At 43.8% G+C, this 19,734-nt stretch overlaps 1 long non-coding RNA gene across 1 annotated transcript; it reads right to left on the reverse strand.

The window, feature by feature from the left end:
• Positions 1-12,127: 12,127 nt before the first annotated feature.
• LOC117866915 (uncharacterized) lies at positions 12,128-14,908 on the reverse strand. The gene is made up of 2 exons (XR_011896277.1): positions 13,868-14,908; positions 12,128-13,696 (listed from the first exon to the last, which is right to left on the reverse strand). It is a non-coding gene; the product is annotated as an uncharacterized lncRNA (long non-coding RNA).
• Positions 14,909-19,734: the final 4,826 nt, after the last annotated feature.

Raw genomic sequence — 19,734 nt, forward strand, 5'->3', positions numbered from 1 at the left:
CTCTCTTCCTCCACTGCTAGACCCCTCCTATCCCCCTCTGCTAGCCCCCTCCCCATCTCTCCCTCTGCCGCCGGCCCCGTCCCTCCCTTCCTTCAGTGGATCTCCTAGCCCTCTCTATATCCCTCCCCACCGACAAATCTCCCAACCCCCTTTCTGTCCCTTCCTTTCTTCTCTCCAACCGATGAATCTCCTAGCCCCCTTCTCTCTCTCTCTCTTCCTTACCCCTTCCACTCGACCCTCTACCACCCCTCCCCTGCCCCCTCCTCTCGCACCTCACTCGCGACGGAAGTGATGAGCGGTGGTAGGATGTGGAGCGTGGTGGTGTACGGAGGTCTACGGTAGAGTGGGATGCCAAGGTTCAGTGCCAGTGCGGTTGAGACAGGATCTAGCGGCAGTGGCCCTAGTACACCTCTCTATTCAATCGAAAAATGTAGTGCCCAAACGGTAATTGAGAGACATGGGTACCTAGGAGTTCCCACCGATTAGGCTACTGGTTGACCCGACCTTTGGGCCCTCTTTGTCCTAGGTGTACGGGGCAAGGTATGGAGCTGCATGGAGCACAAGACATATGCTAGGCGAATAGATTTCAGCCGGATATCACGGATATATTTTGTAAACGGACTCAAATTGGTTTGTTTATAACAATCGACTAGGATTATATCTCATCTGACTTGTAATCCTAGGTCGCTAGCCTATATAAGGTGGCCTAGGGCATCCCTTGAGGGCCAGATCATCCCATACCTTGCCATTGGTGCCCTAGCTTTGTTCAGCATATCAATACAATCCAGCCGAACACATGATGTAGGGTATGACACCATCTTGGTGGCCCAAACTAGCCTAAATCTTGCGCCACTATGTTACCATTTGAGTTCTTAGTTTCATGATCCCCTTTGCCTACATATCTACCATCTGTGTACCTAGGTGGACTACCGAACCACAAATCCAACAACAGTCATTTTCTCTTTTTTAAACACTTTCATACCCCTCTCAACCTGTCAAGTGGGTCATTTGAGAGGGTTACATGGGAATTATTTGTGTGGAAATTGTTTTTGATCTTTATAGTATTGATGATTGATGATACCTAGAGTTTTCCTCACCAATGTCTCAATTGGTAGAGCTCACTTGCCCTCGAGCTGGAACCCAATGATCTTCTCTTGTATCTACACAATTTTGGATTAGATTCTATAGTGGTATGTAACATTATATCCTTTTCAAATAAGATAAAGATTGTTCCAAAAGTGCTCTCCAAGTTTTTCAAAAAATAAGAAACAACAAGCAAATAAATAGTTAAGGAGATGACTACACGTAGACGCCTCTCCTTTTAGCGCTAGCTGGAGCGCCCCATATTTAGCATCCTTTCCATAAATGGAAAGAACCCCACGCACACACGGGACCACGCGCTATTTATCTATCAAGGAGCAGGGGTCTCCGCCAATTGCGCGCGGGTGGAAAGAACAGGCAACAGAAAGGACCTTGCTGATGGGTGGAAAAATTGGTGCAGGAAAAACTGGCGGCAAAAAAATGCAGGAAGCAAAAATAAAAGACAAGGGTCAGCCCAAAAGAAGTAACAACAAAAAAGCCCAGACAAAAGATAATATGGCCCAGGTAACTAGCAAAACCCTAGATGCAGTGCTGAAGCAACAAACGTCATTCCCATCCACCACCGCTGCTCGATCGACAGAAACAAATCCAGGATCACCCAGTCATGAATCAGGTCGAAAAAATACCAAATCAGATGAAAAATAAGGAGCAAGACAGCATGGGACCATAGGCAACATCAAAGGGAGATCATGCATGTCAAAGTGCGCATCCTCCTCATCCCGAACACAAACACAACTTCTGAAACATAAACATCCAACAGCTGATCTCCCAGATTGGGACTGAAAAAAAAATAGTTACATCAATCAGATTTATGAGTGGTTCATAATCGTGCATCCTGTAACATGAAGTATTGTTTTTTATTGCCCATACACAAAAAAAAGCCTTGTTTTTTTATTGCTTAAACATGAAGTCCTTGCATCCGGTTACTCCTTGTACTTGAGATTTAGATCTCTATCCCTGTATGGAAAACAAACATATTCATAGTTAAAAGGGGAAGAAAAAGGTAACATTGAAGTTAACAGTTGAAATAATTAAGAAGATTCATAGTTAAATGGCCCATTATCCATCATCTGGCATCAGTTGTAAAAAAGGGAGAAACGTAACATTAAGGTTAACAGTTAAAAAGGGAGCATGAATATGTAGACTGAAAATGTCTGGTAGCAAACAATGAGAACATGTTATTACACATAGCTTTCAAAACAATGCTACTGAACATCTACTTTCAGACTTTAGATATGACTGGTTGCTCCTCTAGAAATAGTGAAGTTGATACTCTAGAGGCAAATAAAATAATTTAGTTACTTCCTAGGTTTGCAAAACTAGTAAGACAGAATTAAAAGTTACATTCTAAATTGGTAAAACGCAAGCGAAGGTTACTTTTTGCACATATGAAGGTGAGTGAAGGTGCATGTAAAGATTCAAGAAAACATAAGAGGCTTATGATATATAATATATAGCAATACTTAGTTACTTACAACATTCAAACTAAAGTCAATTTACTTCGGACATGATTTAAATGCATGCCTAGTTACTTCCTGAATGTTCAGGATTAGGGGCAATGGACTAAAAATAATAACGCAAAAATGAACAAATCGCAGTAAATAATTATGAGTTGCTTTGATAATGTGCATAGATGCAAAAATCAGTGAGTTACATCCTTCTATACAGTTAAAATATGCAGAGCCAAATGAAAAGAATAAAAGCTACTGGCAAAAGAATTCTTGTTGGGTCTATTGACAATATGTACACAGTAATGTAACACATAGAACTGCGTTTTGCTGTAAGCATGTGTTAAATATGATTGAATAAAGATGACAGTATCAAACATGTGTTACATCCTACAGAATGAAAATTCAGTACTTGTTACTTATTGTGTCACTGAATATATGGTAAGTTACTTCCTATGTAATATAAATACAGAATTAGTTACTTCCAAAAATTATGTGAAAAAGCAAAATTTAGTTCAAATAAAAAACAAGTTAGTTCTTCAAATAAAAAACAAGTTAATTGAAATAAAGTTATAGGTTAACTAGATCATAAAAAAATGGACAAAAATGCATATGGTTATGGCATACCTGCGGATATGAACGGTCACTGATGACAAGGTACTGCACCACCCCCAGTATGAGCTGTCGCTGACTTAGATGCACCTCGAAAATATGATAAAAAATAGGCATAATGATATCAAAACAAGCACTTGAATGATGGAAATTACAAAAAGTGAGCTATAAAAAAAGAGTAGGTGATAAGAATTGCATGCATCAAGGGGGCCACCAAACCGGGGATTACAGGGTATGCAAAGCTGAGAAAACATCTAAGTCCACATACCAGCTCCGTTGGATTTTTATGGCCCCAGTTAAAGACTTATGAACCTTAGCACCCACTCGGAAAAAACTAAAAAAGGTACTGCTGGCAATTATTTATTTAAGTTTTGTGACTTTAAAGCATAGTAAATGTTTGGGAGAGGTAACATAATTGTGATATACCTGTTGAATATGTGACAAACACAGGTTGTCGAGAACACACAGCTAACACAAAAAATATGCACTGATGCTGCCTTGGATGCAACTGCAAAAATCATAAAAAAAGCAGAGGGAACTTGACTATACTTCATATGTCATGTAAATAAATGGCTACTTACATCATGCATGTTTCAAAAAAAAAATAGGGGCTGGTTGCATCATATTGATGTGAATAGATGACTAGATACTAACTAAATGGTTGAAATGATATGTGACTGCATATGTGGTAAGTTACTTTGTATGGAATATAAATACAGAATTAGTTGCTTCTTATGATACCGCATATGTGGTAAGTTACTTTGTATGGAATATAAATGCAGAATTAGTTACATCTTATGATATTGCATATGTGGTAAGTTACTCTGTATGGAATATAAATATAGAATTAGTTATTTCTTATGAGACTGCATATGTGGTAAAGTTACTTCCTATAGTAAGTTAAGGTCATTAGCAAAAAAAGAATAGTGCAATGGCAGTGAGGTAATTGCAGCTTTTTATGACAAATGGCAGTGACAGACAAAATATAGTATGGGAAAATAGAACAGGAAACTACCAAAACTCATCCTAGACCGACAACAGCACATAGCTAGCAGGAATTATAGTCTACTGGATGCAGAAAGCAATAAGGATGACTTTAATCAGTGGGATTAATAAACAAATTTCATCGAAATTGAGTCAAGTGCATGCAGTAGCTCCCTTGTGATCTTGAATGCCAACTCTAATGGTCTTTGTCTGTTAAGAAAACAGAATAACTTTGGTTATATCAGCAGAAAACAGATAGTGTTTTGTTATCAACATTAAGCACGCAAATATGAAACAAGTCTGGCAAGTTACTTATTATGTGACTGACTATATGGTAAGTTACATCCTAAGTAATAAAAATACAGAAGTAGTTACTTCTTGTGTCATTGAATATATGCTTAGATACTTCCTATGTAATATAAATATAGAATTAGTTGCTTCCATAAACATTATGTGAAATAGAAAAATTGGTGACTTCAAATAAAAAGACAAGTTACTTGAAATAAGGAATATATTAACTAGATCACAATAAAAAATGGGAAAAAAATTGTGCATGGTTGTGGCATACTACGTATATGAATGGTCAGCTGATGTCAAAAGTAGAATGCTGCTGCACTGCCCCAATATGAGGTGTCACTGACTTGGATGCACCTCAAAAATGTGACAAAATATAGGAATGATGATATCAGAACAAGTTCATGGATAATGGAAATTAAAACAAATAAGTGAGCTATAAAAAAAGTGTAGGTGCTAAGCTTGCATGCATGCATCAAGGGGCCAAACCAGGAATTACTGGGTATCCAGTGGTGAGAGAGTCTCACTCCCACATACTGCATACCAGCTCCGTTGGATTTTTAGACCCCAATTAAAGACTCATCATGCAACTCAGCACCCCACTCAGAAAAAACTAAAGCTACTGCTAGCAATATTTATTTAAGTTTTGTAACTTTAAACAAACTAAATGATTGGGAGAGGTAAAGTAATTGTGTCATACCTGTTGAAATGTGACAAACACTGGCCTTGTTTAGTTGCCCAACTTTGGGGTGCCAAAATTACTTTAGCAATACTGTAGCGTTTCGTTTGTATTTGTGAATTATTGTCCAAATATTGACTAATTAGGCTCAAAAGATTCGTCTCGCAAAGTACAACAAAACTGTGCAATTAGTTTTTGATTTCGTCTACATTCAGTACTCCATGCATGTACCGCAAGTTTGATGTGATGGGGAATCTTCTTTTTGCATAGTGCTAAAGTTGGGATTTTGGAGTGAACTAAACATGGCCTGGTTGTTGACAATACTACTTGAATGCTGACTTGGATGCAACAGCAAAAATCATAAAAAAACAGACGAAACTTGAATTACTTCGTATGCCATGTAAACATATGGCTACATGTAAATAGATGGCTAGTTAGATCATACGTGTTTCAAAAAAAATAGCTGCTGGTTGCATCCTACGTAATGTGAATAGATGACTAGGTACTAAATAAATGTAAGCTACTCTACTAACTAAATGTTTGAAATGATAAGTGATCACATATGTGGTAAGTTACTTCATATGGAATGTAAATGCATAATTAGTTACTTTTTATGAGACTGCATATATTGTATGTTACTTCCTATGGTAAGTTAAATTAATTACTAATGTAATGGCAGTGAAAAATTGCAACTTCAGGTTCATAATGAGAATTATGAACTAGATGGTTAAGAATAATGCAATGGAACCAACAAATGGATAAGATTGCAACATATGCCTGACAGAAATCACATGGCTAATGCATATCCGCATGCTAAAATATAGTTACACTCAAAACATCAAAAAGCAGCAAAACTAACACAAATAGAAGCCCCTGCCCCATACTATTGAACTTCACTAATTAGTTCCTGCATCACTAACCAATTCAGTGGTACTACTTCTTGTTGGTGTCAGATTGTTTGTGAAGTAATAATACAGGGACGCTGCACACAGTCTGAACTCTGAAGCAGAGAATGTGCTAGCGCCGCCATGTGTGCAAAATCCACACTTGACTGAGATGGCAAAGTGCGACAATTAACATGACCAAATTGTATGGGTGATATATCTTCCAATGAATATTAAACATTCCATGTTATCTTCACAACAAATATTGCAAACAGACAACAAAAAGGACTCCAAACTAATAGTACAACCCAGGATTAGAAATGTAGATCACGACATGTAAAACAACAGCAGATCTGACGAACTCTAACATTTATAACTTGTTTATGTACCACCAGAAACTACATTTTGGCAGTAATATGCAAACGCTAAACTATGGTAGACGTGCATCTGCATGGCTCAGGATCCTAATGAACATGATCTAATTCGCAAAATAAAACATCAGAAGATTTTTGATGCGAGTAAAAAAGAACAGGATGATAAAAGGGATCTGGACATACCTCGGGTCGTCGGCTGATTGAATGGCTGGCCCTGCTATGGCGCGTAGTCGACAGCGAGGGGCGAGGAGTCGTTCAGGACGCAGGGGTAGCAGCTCCACGCACGCCCTCGGCTCAACGAAGAACCTCTCGTCGCCTCCCTCCGTTTGCTGCTACGCCTCGTAGTGGGCGGCACCGCCGCGATTTGAATCACGGCGAGGGTGTGGAGAAGAGATACAGGGAGCGGGGGTAGCAGACCCGAGCTCGTCGCCTCCCTCCGTTTGCGAGTGTAGGCTCCCCTCTGCTCGCTGCGTGTGACGGCCGCTCCGCTCTACGCGCGCCGCCACTCGCCGGAGATTCGCGGCGAATGGAGTGCCGCGGAGTGAAGCCTTCCTCTGTTGGCCGTGCGTCGCCTCCGCCCGGAGATTCTCGGCGTGTGGCCTCCCTCCCTCGCCGGCCGTCGACCACCATCGCCTGGCCTCACCATTGGATAGGACGAACACGGGGGAGGCCGCGGAAGGGGAAAGAGGAGAAGGGAGGATGAGATTCTCTCCTCGGCGCGACTCCGCTCGCGGAGCGAGCGCGTCCCGTCGTTTCCGCGAGCGCAGCGTGCGCGTCCAATCCAAAACAGACGAAGATGAGTAGGGGTGTCGGCTTAACGCAAACGGGAGACCCCTCTCGGGGTAGGATTCGCGAATAGTTAAATGCACAGGAACTGTAAGAGAGGATGATGCTACTAATATATGGTAACAAGAAAGCATAGGATATTTCTCTATCTGCTTGAATTATAGACGAGAAAATTGCAGTGAAGCCCTTCTCGGTTTTTTTTCTAAACCCCTCTGCACTTCCCTTTTTCCCAAAAATATATGCCCCTTTCCTGGTTTTGCAGTTTGGATCCCCTTCCCTTCCCTTGTAGATCGTCGTCTCAGAGCAACTCCAAGAGTATCTCTATCTCACTCCTAATAACTTCTTTAGGGGGAAAATTGAAAAAAAGACACTCCAACCGTTCCCCCAAACCTTTCCAATTTTTTCGCGACGCGAAAACACACCCCATCACCCTGCATATATTTGCGACGCGCAGTCTTCCCCAATCCGCCTGCCCCGACCTCTTCCCGTGCGCGTTCCCGCCGGGCTACCTCCATCCGCCGCCGGCGCGTCCCCAGCCCGGCTGCCCCTCTACGCCGGCACCGCCCGCCCTGCGCAGCTGCACCGCCCGCCGGCTGCCGCCTCGCGCCGTGGACCGCCCGCCGACACCACCCACCCCGCACGGCCGCATCACCCGGGCCCAGCCGAACTGGCGCTTTCTCCAGCCTCCACTCGGCTTTCACACGAGCCCGCAGCGTGGCTGGCTTGCCCGTGGCGTCGCATTTTGCCACCGCCGCCACCTCCGCAAGTGTCACCAATGGTTGAGGTGTGCTCGGTGGGGTTCAGCGGATGGAAAAGCTTCAATTCCTGCATGGTGAGGGAACGGCGAGTAGCGCGGATGAGTCGAGGCGGATGATGAGGAGGTGTAGGATCTGTTAGCCAGAAGGATTTGGTTTTGGTGTAGGAGGTCGTCGGGATTTCATCGGCGAGCGGAGCTTGCTCACCAAGGTTAGGCGCAGGCGGAGGAGAAGAATGTGGAAGAAGGAGAGGATGGCACGCCCCTTCCTTGCGTGGAGCAGGAGACTGCCGGCAGCCGGGACAGGGCAGGGTGTGCCTCCCCTTCCCCCGTGCTGCTCGTCCTTGTGTTCCCCACCTCCGCTTCCCCAGTCAACATTCACATCTATGTCGCCTTCGACTGGCTCATCCTGAGGCATCTGCACCAACTCAGCAGCTATGCGATTGAGAGGAGCAGAGGTGCAGGCCATGGCTTGAATTGCCCATGAGGGAGATGGGTTGGGAGGAGCCCGTGCTGGATTTGTGGCTCGGGTAGGAGGAGAAGCTCAAGAGATGTCGTGCTTTGGTTGGAGGTCCAGCAAGAATCGATGGAGAGAGATGAGGTCATGGTGGTGATGTTGGAGCTTGGGGATTTTTGAGATGGATTTAGCATGCTGCTATTGGAGGGAGAGAAGGTTAGCTGGGTTCCTGATCAGCTCGTTGTGCTTGCTGGCAGGAAGAAGGGAGAACTACTGGTTGCTGCTGCAATCATGGTGGACAGAAGAATAAAGAAGAGGTGTGCTGCTGATTATATTTGACCTGTTGCTTGCTAATTTGGATGAAGAAAAAGAAACAAATTGGTTGGCAGGTTGCTAGCTATTGAGGAATCCTGAGAGGTGAGTGGGAGGGGTAGCTTAGAGCACGGGCTCTCCCCCGGCAGCAACGAGCAGGGGCGGCCGCGCGAAGGGGATGAGCCACGAGGCGAGCTTGGGGGGCCTTGGCGGCCACGGGCGCGAGCGGCCACCTACAGCTGCGGGGATGGGCTCCGGCGTGGGAGCCGTGGGTGAGCGGCTGGCCGATAGGTCGAAGAGATGCGGTGGTGAGCTGTGTCTCCACGTAGAAGCTAAGGCCAAAAAGAGAAGGAATATATTGGATGACATGTGGGCTCAATTGTGATGACGTGGCCTATTTTAAATTATTGAGGTAGTTTTTTAGCATTCTGCTGTGGGTTACTCGCGGTAAGGGGCGCGTGGAAGGGGGATGAGAGGTGATGAGGACATCACCTGCTCGGATACAACCATATTGGCAACTTTTGATTCACAGATGAAATAATTCTTTATCATGATTGTATTTTATACATTTGATGAATTGCTGCTGCACCATTATGTGTGTTCATTGTCATTTTCAGAAATACATTCGTGGATCAAAAAGAGTGCTAAACATACATGGAAGGCATGAAGGTCCAAAGAAGTTGATTGGGGGCCAAGTCCAAGTATTCCCAATATCCTTCACCAGGTCACCATGTCACCTTTGGCCCAAGGAAAGAAATAGATCAAATCCAACACGTTTTGATGCTGGATCCTGCTCCCCGATCTCCTCAAAGCTCAAGACCGTCATCTCCAACACATCCTGCTCTAGGACCGTTGTCACCACTGGGACTGTCGCTTCCTGCTCGATCACCGTCTCCATCTCCATCAAATCCCGGTGGTGCCAGCGACAACGATAACAACATCCCACCCCGATTAGCGTCGCCGAGACTAAGACCCGCATCGAGCAAGGAACCTATAGCACTACTGAAGAAGTTGCGACCACCACCTTCCAAGCCAAGTTAGCAAAAGAAGCCTGAACCCATTAAGAAGCTGGCGACCGATATGACTAATGAGGAAAGTTGGGAGGCAGCCAAAGCAGAATGCAGGGAGTGGTTCAGAAAATGGCTGAAGAAAAAAAGCAAAGGAGAAGGAGCCAAAGCAAGTAGATCCAGCAAAATTGCAATCTTTTATTAAGATGTCAAAAGAAACCAAGAAGATTGTGCCACTACTATCGAACTACGACCGGGTGTTAGTTAAGGCTAATGAAAAGAAAAAAAGGAAAGAAAATTCGTCTTCAAGTCGTATTGTCCCCCTGCTTGGGGATCTACCAGATGAAGATGCTCAAAAGATAGCAGCACTACCCTTAGAACAACAAATAAATGTCGTGAAATTCATGCAAGAAACAGGTATGTCCCTTGCTGAAGTTCTAGGGCAAGTTGATCTACTAGCTCCAGAGCCAGTTGTACCTAGATGGACCTTTGAGCTAAGCAAACATCTTGTAATGCCCGAGTTGGTACGGAAGCTATCCACAAAGATGTATGAATTCCATGAATGGTACATTAAGCAGTCTGCTGATGAGAGGAAAATGTTCGGTCTACGGGTTAAACCGGTAGATTTTTTCGGCGAAGGTGACAAAGTCCTATGGATGGAATTCAAGGATATATATGAAGTGTACCATCAAGATGCCCTTGACGTCTCTCTCATCAACGCCTAGGTTATGTAAGTGTCTATTTATCTATATGTAAATTTTGGCTCATATCATTATTTTTTGTGCTTGCGTTGCCCTACTAATTTGGTCTTCCATTTTATGTAGGATGTTAATTCGGACCTTTTTATGTAGGATGTTAATTCAGAGGTGCCGTAGAGAATCGTACTTCCATGTTAGCTTCATGGATCCATCGCTCGTTAATTAAAAGCAGATATGGGATCAGCCAAAGAAAACATTGGAGGTGGTATACAATTTCTTGGACAAACAATATTACAAGAGTTACATACTACTACCATACAACTTTGAGTAAGTGTAGCTACCGTCTATTTTTATTTTATTTTTTCTTACCTAATTAATGTTAGTTAGCTCTAATATGAATATTTACGTATGCAGTTTTCACTGGATCCTCATAATAAAGCCACGTCACTGTGTTCGATTCGTTGAGGAAACCATCAAAGGACTACCAAGACATTCAAGACATGCTAAACTTGTAATAATTTTCACCTAACATTATATCATTCATTATTTTAATCTGCAGCACATGGAAACAATTCCTCAAGAATGACCAAGGTCCATTCAAAGAAAACTTACATTCAAAACAGACTTCCCGGTACGAAGTTTGCACAATTTGTACATTCTATAACATGAATATTTCATAACTTGTTTTTTTCCTACTAAAGTGCTTAAGACATGAACCCGGGAATAATCTATGTGGATACTACGTCTGTGTGCACCTGTACAATTTTGTGGGACCCAAGGTGCTGACGTCAAATGATATGAAAGTACGTCAAATAAATTATTAATAATTAATTATTTTCTAGCTCCTTATATTTAATTGTTCGTGTAACATTCACATATTTCCAAATTATAGATGTGGAGTATTCAACATAGCATTTTGGATGAGAGAATAGGGGCAATATGCGAAGGTCTCATAGGATTCCTAGTGGACGACGTGATAAATCTAGAGGGAGATTTTTATTACGACGGACGTTTAGTAGATACATAAAGCAACACCACGATGGGAGGATCATAGGAATGAAGTGGACAAATTTTTGTATATATAGTAATTGTATAAGTACTAGTTTGATTTGTATAATATACTAAGAATTGTAAATATAGTAATTGTATAAATACTAGTTTAATTTTATTACTTAAAAAAAAGTCTTAAGTACTAAAGGGGTACGGGCATGCGTCATGCAGGGACGTATCTAGGCGCATGCATGTATACCCTTTAGTTCCGGTTGGTACCGTGTTGCACCTGCCGTGGCCGCCAAAACCAACCGGGATTAAAGGGGTCTTTAGTCCCAGTTGAATGACTCGGGACTAAAGATCCCTCCCCCTTTCATCTCGAAAATTTTTATCCCGGATGCATTTTTGAGAGATTTGAGGTCTACCAACCGGGACTAATACTCAGTTTTCTACCAGTGACAAGGGCGAGCGCGAGCTCAGCCGAGGGGGAGCTTGGGTGCATGGCTGCTGGAGCAAGCTAGTCGGCAGGAATGGACGGCCACATGGTCGAGCTTGGGCAGGCTGAAGATGAGAAGATGAGGTTGACAGGTGGACCCCACCATATAGATCATGCACTTAGCATCTAAGAAGCTTGTTGCCAAATGACCTCAGCTTTTGGAGAAACCAGCTTTCAGAAAGCCACTCTTCGAGGAGCAAAAGTCAAAAGCCAGCTATCAGGAAAGCCAAAGCTCAAACAAACAGGACATAGATCAATTAAGCTCTGCCTCTCTAGCTCCTCTTCCTCTTGGTCGTGCGTGGAACTCTCTCTCAAAATAGCTAAAAATGGTGGTAGTAGTCTCACCCTAGATTCAACCGTAAATAAAGTTGCAGCCTAAAAATAGCTAGGAATGGGATATTATTACTATAAGAACAAACTCCACCAAAGAATTCAAAAATCAAAGCCTCATCTCTGTTTTTACAAATTTTCGACCAGCATGGAGATGATGTTCTAAATAGCAGCTCTATCTAAACAGTTTGCAGCCTTCTTGAATCTTAGGGCTGACTTAGGATCTAATCATGAATGTTTCCCAGGTTTAGAATTAATAATGTGATACAACTCTTATTGTTCCTTTTGTTGTACTATTTTTGTGATGACTACTCGTCTATGTGATGTGTATAACGCTAATATAATTAAAAGCTATCGCGTGTCATTGATATGAGAATGAGTGTTCCCATGACAACGAGGGCCTGTGTGGCTCGGCGCCATATCACAGGTTTCCCAAGGACTATGGGTCCACACTCCTACACGAGAGTGGCATGGGCCCTCATGGGGCTTAGGAAGAACAAGCAGTATTGGGCGGCGCATACTCGGGACTGCCCCGATCATCACAAACCCGTGCCGTGGCAGGGCCCATTTCCGGGCCTCCCTGGACATTTCACCCACAAGATTGTGCCCCTCACATCATGCGAAGTATGCTCCAGGGCTCGCAGGCAGGATTCTACAAGCTCATGAAATGCGCCTAACAAGGGAGGGGGCAATCTTGACGATACCGGTTGCTGCCCGCCATAGTGTACGGTGTGGTAGGCATGGCAGGTTGCATCGCCCGTCCGTTAGGGGGTAGCGTGGGAGCCTGCGCGCCCAGCCTACCTAGGGCACCTGCCCCGCTTGGTCACTCCGAGTAACTCTACCGAGCCATTGACGTCTGGGGCCATGATGAAGATAAGGATGGGGACGCCCTCTACATCACACCCCCACATGCACAAATGGGCGCCCTGGTAGTACTGACTTGGCCACGTCCAGCCCAACAATTCCATTCCATCCAGCCCATCCAGGCATCCACGCCTCCCCGTTCCCCAATGTGGCGAGACGACGAGACAGACGGGCGAGGACCGAGCGTGAGCGGCCGCGTCGCGGCAGGGCGCGCGAGCTGCAGGCTGCAGCAGGGTATATAAGGTGAGGACCAAGTCCATGAAAGGGGAAGAGACTCAGAGAAAAATAGGCCTGTACATCTTCTCACCCTGTCCCGTAGAGAAGAAGAGAGCCCCACCGCGGGCCCTGTACATCTTCTCGCCCATTGGGCCAAAAGAATCATACCCATATGCACAGAACGTAGGGCGTTGCAGTTCTCGGTGACCTAAACCTGTCTAAGCCCTTGGGCATCCCTTGCCTCTCCGCGAATCACTCAGAGCGACTCCCCTCTCAAAGGGGGTTTCTTGAACCCCTGCTATCGATCGGTGTTCAAGTACCGACAACGTGATTAGCATCTTCTCTTGCATACTTTTTGTACTGTATTTTGGTTCTTGACTTGCTCTCTTAGGTATTTAAACTTGTACTCCCTTTCAAAAGAAAAGAAAATTAAAAGGTCATTTGAATGGCTTAAGGACGTGCATATATATACCAGGTCTGTTTTTATAACGAAACTGAGTAAGGGTGGGCATCAGCAACAAAATGAATTATAGGGAATGTCAAAATTCAAGTGAGTTATGGGAGTGTTTCTGCAATTTTACCTCAATAATTTCAGTTTAGCATTCTTTCCCTACAGGATGCGCAGTCCTGAGATAAGCATTCTTGCCATGTCCATGTCCATACATGTGAACAAAAACCTTGAATTGGCTGCTTCTTTTGAAGTTGAAACTCCGTTTTGTTACAAAGACATGGGCCCTCTGAAATGCTATCAAGGCTAGCAGTCTAGCTTATTAGAATTCCTGTGGCAATGCATGCATGAAAAATATAGATAGTTATTTGAAAAAGAACCAGCACAAGCAACACGCATTCCATTGTTATTTATATAAATATAGATAGGATGGTGGATCGCAGTGGACACACACAAGCATAAGAGAGAGACCGAGTAATGGCCCTTAATTTGGTTGCTGCCATCATCCAAGCAAGGGCTTGAAGTCCTTGAGCTGACGCTTCTCGGGCGAGCTGGGCAGTGGATCAAACACAAATGCTCCATAAAAACGAGAGGGTTCCTTTGTTTCGACATCGAGCATGTAATTCATGCCCGCGACGACTTGCTGCTGGCCTCTAACCACCTTACTGAACTGCAACTTCTCCCCCGTCTTTGCGTTGTGCTCCGCAACAGCCCATCTTCCCATGTCCTGGACTGATGGGTTCATCACGTCTTTTATTTCCACCCACCCTCCGACCTTTATTGTAGGCTCATCAGCTCTCGCGGATCGGCTCACGACGGCTGTTGAGGCAGCGCCGGCGGCTAACAACATCAGGGCTTGGCGCCGCCCACCGGCATAAGCACCGTCGGGCTTGGCTGCTAGCTCGTGGTGCTCAGCGGGTTTGGCGGTTGCCCTGACCACGATGAGGTTTCTGCGAGGCACGGCTGCCACCATTACGGGGATGAAGGACGCATTGGTGGTGAGGAATGCCATTGGCTCAATGGATGCTTTGTGTATATGCGTTGCTCTTTTCTAGTTATGTGTTGCTGGCACTAGTGCTGCGGACTGCCTTCTGATCGAGGAAGCTCTTGCTATAAATAGGCTCCTAAACCTGTAAATAAACAATGGTGGATTATTAATTTCTACCAAATGTAACTTTTTTCTTACAGTACCTAGTCTGCACCCACTAATGCACGGGCACGTGTCATGATGACTACTCTATACAATAATAGCTAATTTTAGCGGTCCCATAAAGAACAAGTGACGTGTTATCTGTATGCTACTCGTCAACAACGAGTGCATTGTCTCGATCTATCTATTCGTGAAACATGCTTTGATCTGGGAATCAAAGGATTGCACCTGGTCTTTTGCCACTTTCGCAACCAAGTGTGAATGTGTGATTGTATTCTATTTCCCCCCTAGTGAAAACACTGATTGCGCTGTCTTAGAGACTTTTTTTAGAGTCGTGTTCAGTGTGGCATGTAAGAATGTAGTGGGCATCTATCTAGGGTGTGCCATACTTATTGTTGACGCTCAAAAGTGGCAGGTCTGGGTAGATCTGGTCAGACCTGTTTAGACCGGTCTCCGAACCGGTCAGACCGGTTTGGGGAAAGTATCCAAGGTGCAAATATGAAACGTCCGATTTGGACTGCAGATGAGAGAGCTATGCCCTCGGGAAAATTAGCACCTCGTTGTGTAGATCTCGTCGAGTAGATCAAGATTCATATATAAAAGTCCGATTTGGAGTTCGGATGAGGGAGATACGATCTTCGCAAGATCTGTACCCGGTCAGACCGGTTGCCTAGGCCGGCTTGACCGGTCTAGCTCGGTGTAATCCGAATAGGAGTTATAATTTAGCATGAGTTATATTAGGATTTCGCTGCATGGGAAAGACCTTCCCTCCCTATAAAGGATTCGGCCGATTGAGGATATCCAACCCAATCGACAAAAATCAATCTACTATTTTGTTCCTTTTCCTTTATTCTTTGCCCAAGCTTTTCCAATCTACTACTTACTATTCTTCCTTCGTCTCGACGATGTCTGAAGGCGCTCTAGGTGGCCTGCCGATCCTAAAGCAACTCTGCGTGCGCCTGCCCCGACGGGATGCTTCCCGGACGAGTGTTCGTGTGTTGGCAAAAAAACGTCAACACTTATAATCACATATTAAAAAATAGCATAGATTAGCTAATGTGATATAAATTAAGAGAATAATCACTACATATTCAGTATTTGGTAGGGTATATTGGAGACGAAAGTACGCTTGCGAGTCTTAATAATATATGTCACATGTAAAAAGTTTTGCCCCTTATGCCCACCAGACCACAGAGAGCGCGGTAATGCTTCATCCGTCGCCTGCAAATCGTCTTCGACGTGTCCTGCCCCATCCATCTCCGCCCCTATCTCCGAGTCAGCTCCTACAAGATCATTGACAACCACTGCCTCGGGGAATGCGGTAGGACAGAAACTGAGCGCTCTAGCTAAGCGACTATGCCTGCCTGATTAGTTTTCTGTTGGACTGATTTGTTTGGCCCAAATAAAATTGTAACACCCATAATCGTGGTCTATACTCTTCATGACACATATTCTCGTGCCCTTCTATTTATCACTTATCTATAGTTGCGATATATATATGGAGTCCTAGCCATCCATCTTCGTACTCTATTTATCACTTATCTATAGTTTGATTTAAAATATTTGAATTTGTCTAGATGGCTGGTTGATCATGACAATCAATGGTGTAGTTTTTTTCCACTGTTTTTATTAGTTATATATATATATATATATATATATATATATATATATATATATATATATATAAAGGCGTGTTTCACACATAGTGGTACGACAGTGCAAGTCACTGTCCCACATACACACATGCAAAATTACAATAGCATCACAGTCTCAGAAGTGACAAAAATATGATGGTCCATTCCTTTGAAGCCCAAACCAAGGCATGTTTCACGTCTAGCAATATGACAACACACGTACCAGGCTGTGTGCCAAATGGTCCATTTTTATCTCCAAATGACAAAAAACGTGCAGACTAGAGCATCGACACGCACATTAGAGCAAATGCAAACGGACGGGACTAACATCCTTATAAAAAATCCTCGAACTTTATACCGTTAATCTCTCTCCACTACTAGAGAACTGACTTTAGATCCCACCCCCTTTAGTCTCGGTTTAATTTCGGCCGGGAGAAAAGGGGATGCGTCACGGTAGGGTGGAATGGGACGCACCTTTACTCTCGGTTCTTTTTTGCAACCGGGACTAAAGGCCACCCTTTAGTCTCGGTTAAAATGGCTAGTTTTCGGGTACCGCCGGCGCCACCCTTTACCCCCGGTTGGAGCCACCAATTGGGACAAAAGATCCAACCTTTTGTCCCGGTTGGACCTTTTGTCCCGGTTGGCGTTACGAACCGGGAGTAAGCACCAACCGGGATAAAAGCTCTAATCTTTTGTCCCGGTTAGATTCAGAAACCGGGATAAAATCTTATCTACAAGAGGCCTTTCTTCCTCCTCCACTCCTCCAGCCCGAGCCACTACACTCCACAAAGACAGAGAAGCTCATCCTCTCCATGGCGCCGAAGCAAGGGGAGGTGCTGCTGAATTTTTTTTCCTCATTTCCGTGGGGATTTCACTCATCCAAAGTGTTGTAAAGGTTAGCTACTTCATGCTCCGTTCATTTATTATTGTTAATCTTTATTTTATACTTTAGAGAGGGACAAAAATGAGTTTGTTTGTTGTTAGGCATGTAGAGGATTTGTATTTATACATGTTTTTGAGCTACAATGTGATGGATAGTTTGAATGTGAGGGAGAATGGACAGTAAATGTGATGGATAGTTTGAATGTATTACAGAAAAATTAGAGTAAATGTGTTTTTAATATTTATAAATTTATCATATAAATTGTAGGTGTAATTTCATACTTTAGTACTTTTCAGATAGAGATGGAATTAGCCATTTTTAGAATAAGTAAATTATGTGGAAAATATTTAATGTTTTAATAATTTAGTTATTTGTAAATTAAATATGAGCTAAATAATTTGTGTATTTCTATGTAAACTTTCAGCAATATTTGAGTTTCTCGTAGTGTATCGTGTTGTTTGTTTTTGAAATTTTAATTTGTGTATTTCTATCTAAAATTTTAGCAATGTGATGGATAGTTTTATTGTAATCCATTTTATTGATGGCTTGCGTAATAGTATGCAGTTGGACCGGCAATGAATGTATAACGCGGACAGGCGGAGCAAAGTGTTTATTGCTAGCATGAATAATTTTCTTGAAGTGGCCAAAGCGAACAAGCTAGAGAACGGGTTCATATCTTGTCCATGCGCCCAATGCAGTAACCAGAAGTGCTATTCAAAGGCTTCCTGGGGGACTATTCACAGTCACTTATTTAGATACGGTTTCAAGCCTAACTATTTGGTTTGGACCCGTCACAGTGAAAGAGAGGTTGCAATGGAAGACGGTGAAGAGGAGGAGTATGATGACAACATTCCGGACTGCGCTATAGGTCAAGCTTTTGCAGATACTACAATGGGTGAGGCTGATGAAGATGAGTTTGCAGAAGATGTACTGATGACCTTGGTTAGGTGCTTAGGGATGCACACAGAGATTGCGAAACATAGAAGGAAGCATCAAAGTTGTAGCGCATGATAGATGATCACATGAAATTGCTATACCCAGATTGCCAGGGAGGCCATAAAAAGCTGAGTACCACACTAGAATTTATGCAATCGAAGGTTAAAAAAAGTGTGTTCGATAAGGCATTTCAGGAAGTGTTGGAAATTGTCAAGAAGATTCTTCCCAAGAATAATGAATTACCATCCACAACATATGAAGCTAAACAGATTGTTTGCCCTCTGGGATTGGAGGTTCAGAAGATACACGTATGCCCTAATGATTGTATCCTCTATCGCGGTGCTGAATACGAGGATCTAGATCCACTACCGGAAACAGTTTGTTTGCCGAGTGCCCCAGGCACTCGGTGAAGGCCCAATTACACTCGGCGAAGTCTAGTCGGCAAAGTTTTCCTCGGCAAATAGGCTGTTCGCCGAGTGTCGACCGTCGGGCACTCGCAAACCTTTTGCCGAGTGCCAAAATACACTCGGCAAAATCAAACACTCGGCACAAAGACGTTAACGGTCTGTCACAGCAACGGTGGATTTGCCGAGTGTCTGACGGCCGACACTCGGCGAATCCGTATAGTTTGCCGAGTGTATTGTTAAGGACACTCGGTGAAGATTTATCAGTGTGCCGAGTGTATTCTGGAGAACACTCGGCAAAGATTTATTAGTGTGCCGAGTGTATTCTGGAGAACACACGGCGAAGAAGCCCCACCCGCCTTTTTTATTCGGCCATTTGCCGACTGCATTTTTTGCCAGGCATTCGGCAAAATGATAATTTCGCCGAGTGCCACGGGCACTCGGCGAAGAGGCCCGACCCACCATTTTTATGACTCATTTGCCGAGTGCTGTTTTGCGAAACACTCGGCAAATGATATTGTTTGCCGAGTGCCCGCCCTTTGGCACTCGGCAAACAGGCCGCCCCGCCAAATTTTATGACCCATTTGCCGAGTGTTTGGCGAATACACTCGGCAAAGCCGTCTACCAGTACTAGAAATGGCCTCTTTGCCGAGTGTTAACACTCGGCAAAGTGTCCTAACACCTACTACAAAACACAAATGTTAGGTATAAAGGACCCCTCTCAAAAAACAACCATAGAAGCACAGGCATATTAATTGCACCACAAGCATATAAATTGCACCACAGGATTCACAAGCACACAAATAACATTCATAAGTTCTCATCTAAAGAAGTAATTCACAAGTTTTGCATCACAAACACAGAAATGACAAGTCACTGAGGATAATGAGGAGGACGTGCAGGTGGCCACTGCCCCCAGGAAGATTCTGCATTGGACGCCGCCGATTGATTCTGCACAAATTTAGTTAAAGAGATTTCATAGTCTAAACAAGT

The sequence above is a fragment of the Setaria viridis genome, chromosome 8 (assembly GCF_005286985.2).
Source record: "Setaria viridis chromosome 8, Setaria_viridis_v4.0, whole genome shotgun sequence".
Taxonomy (NCBI): Eukaryota; Viridiplantae; Streptophyta; class Magnoliopsida; order Poales; family Poaceae; genus Setaria; species Setaria viridis.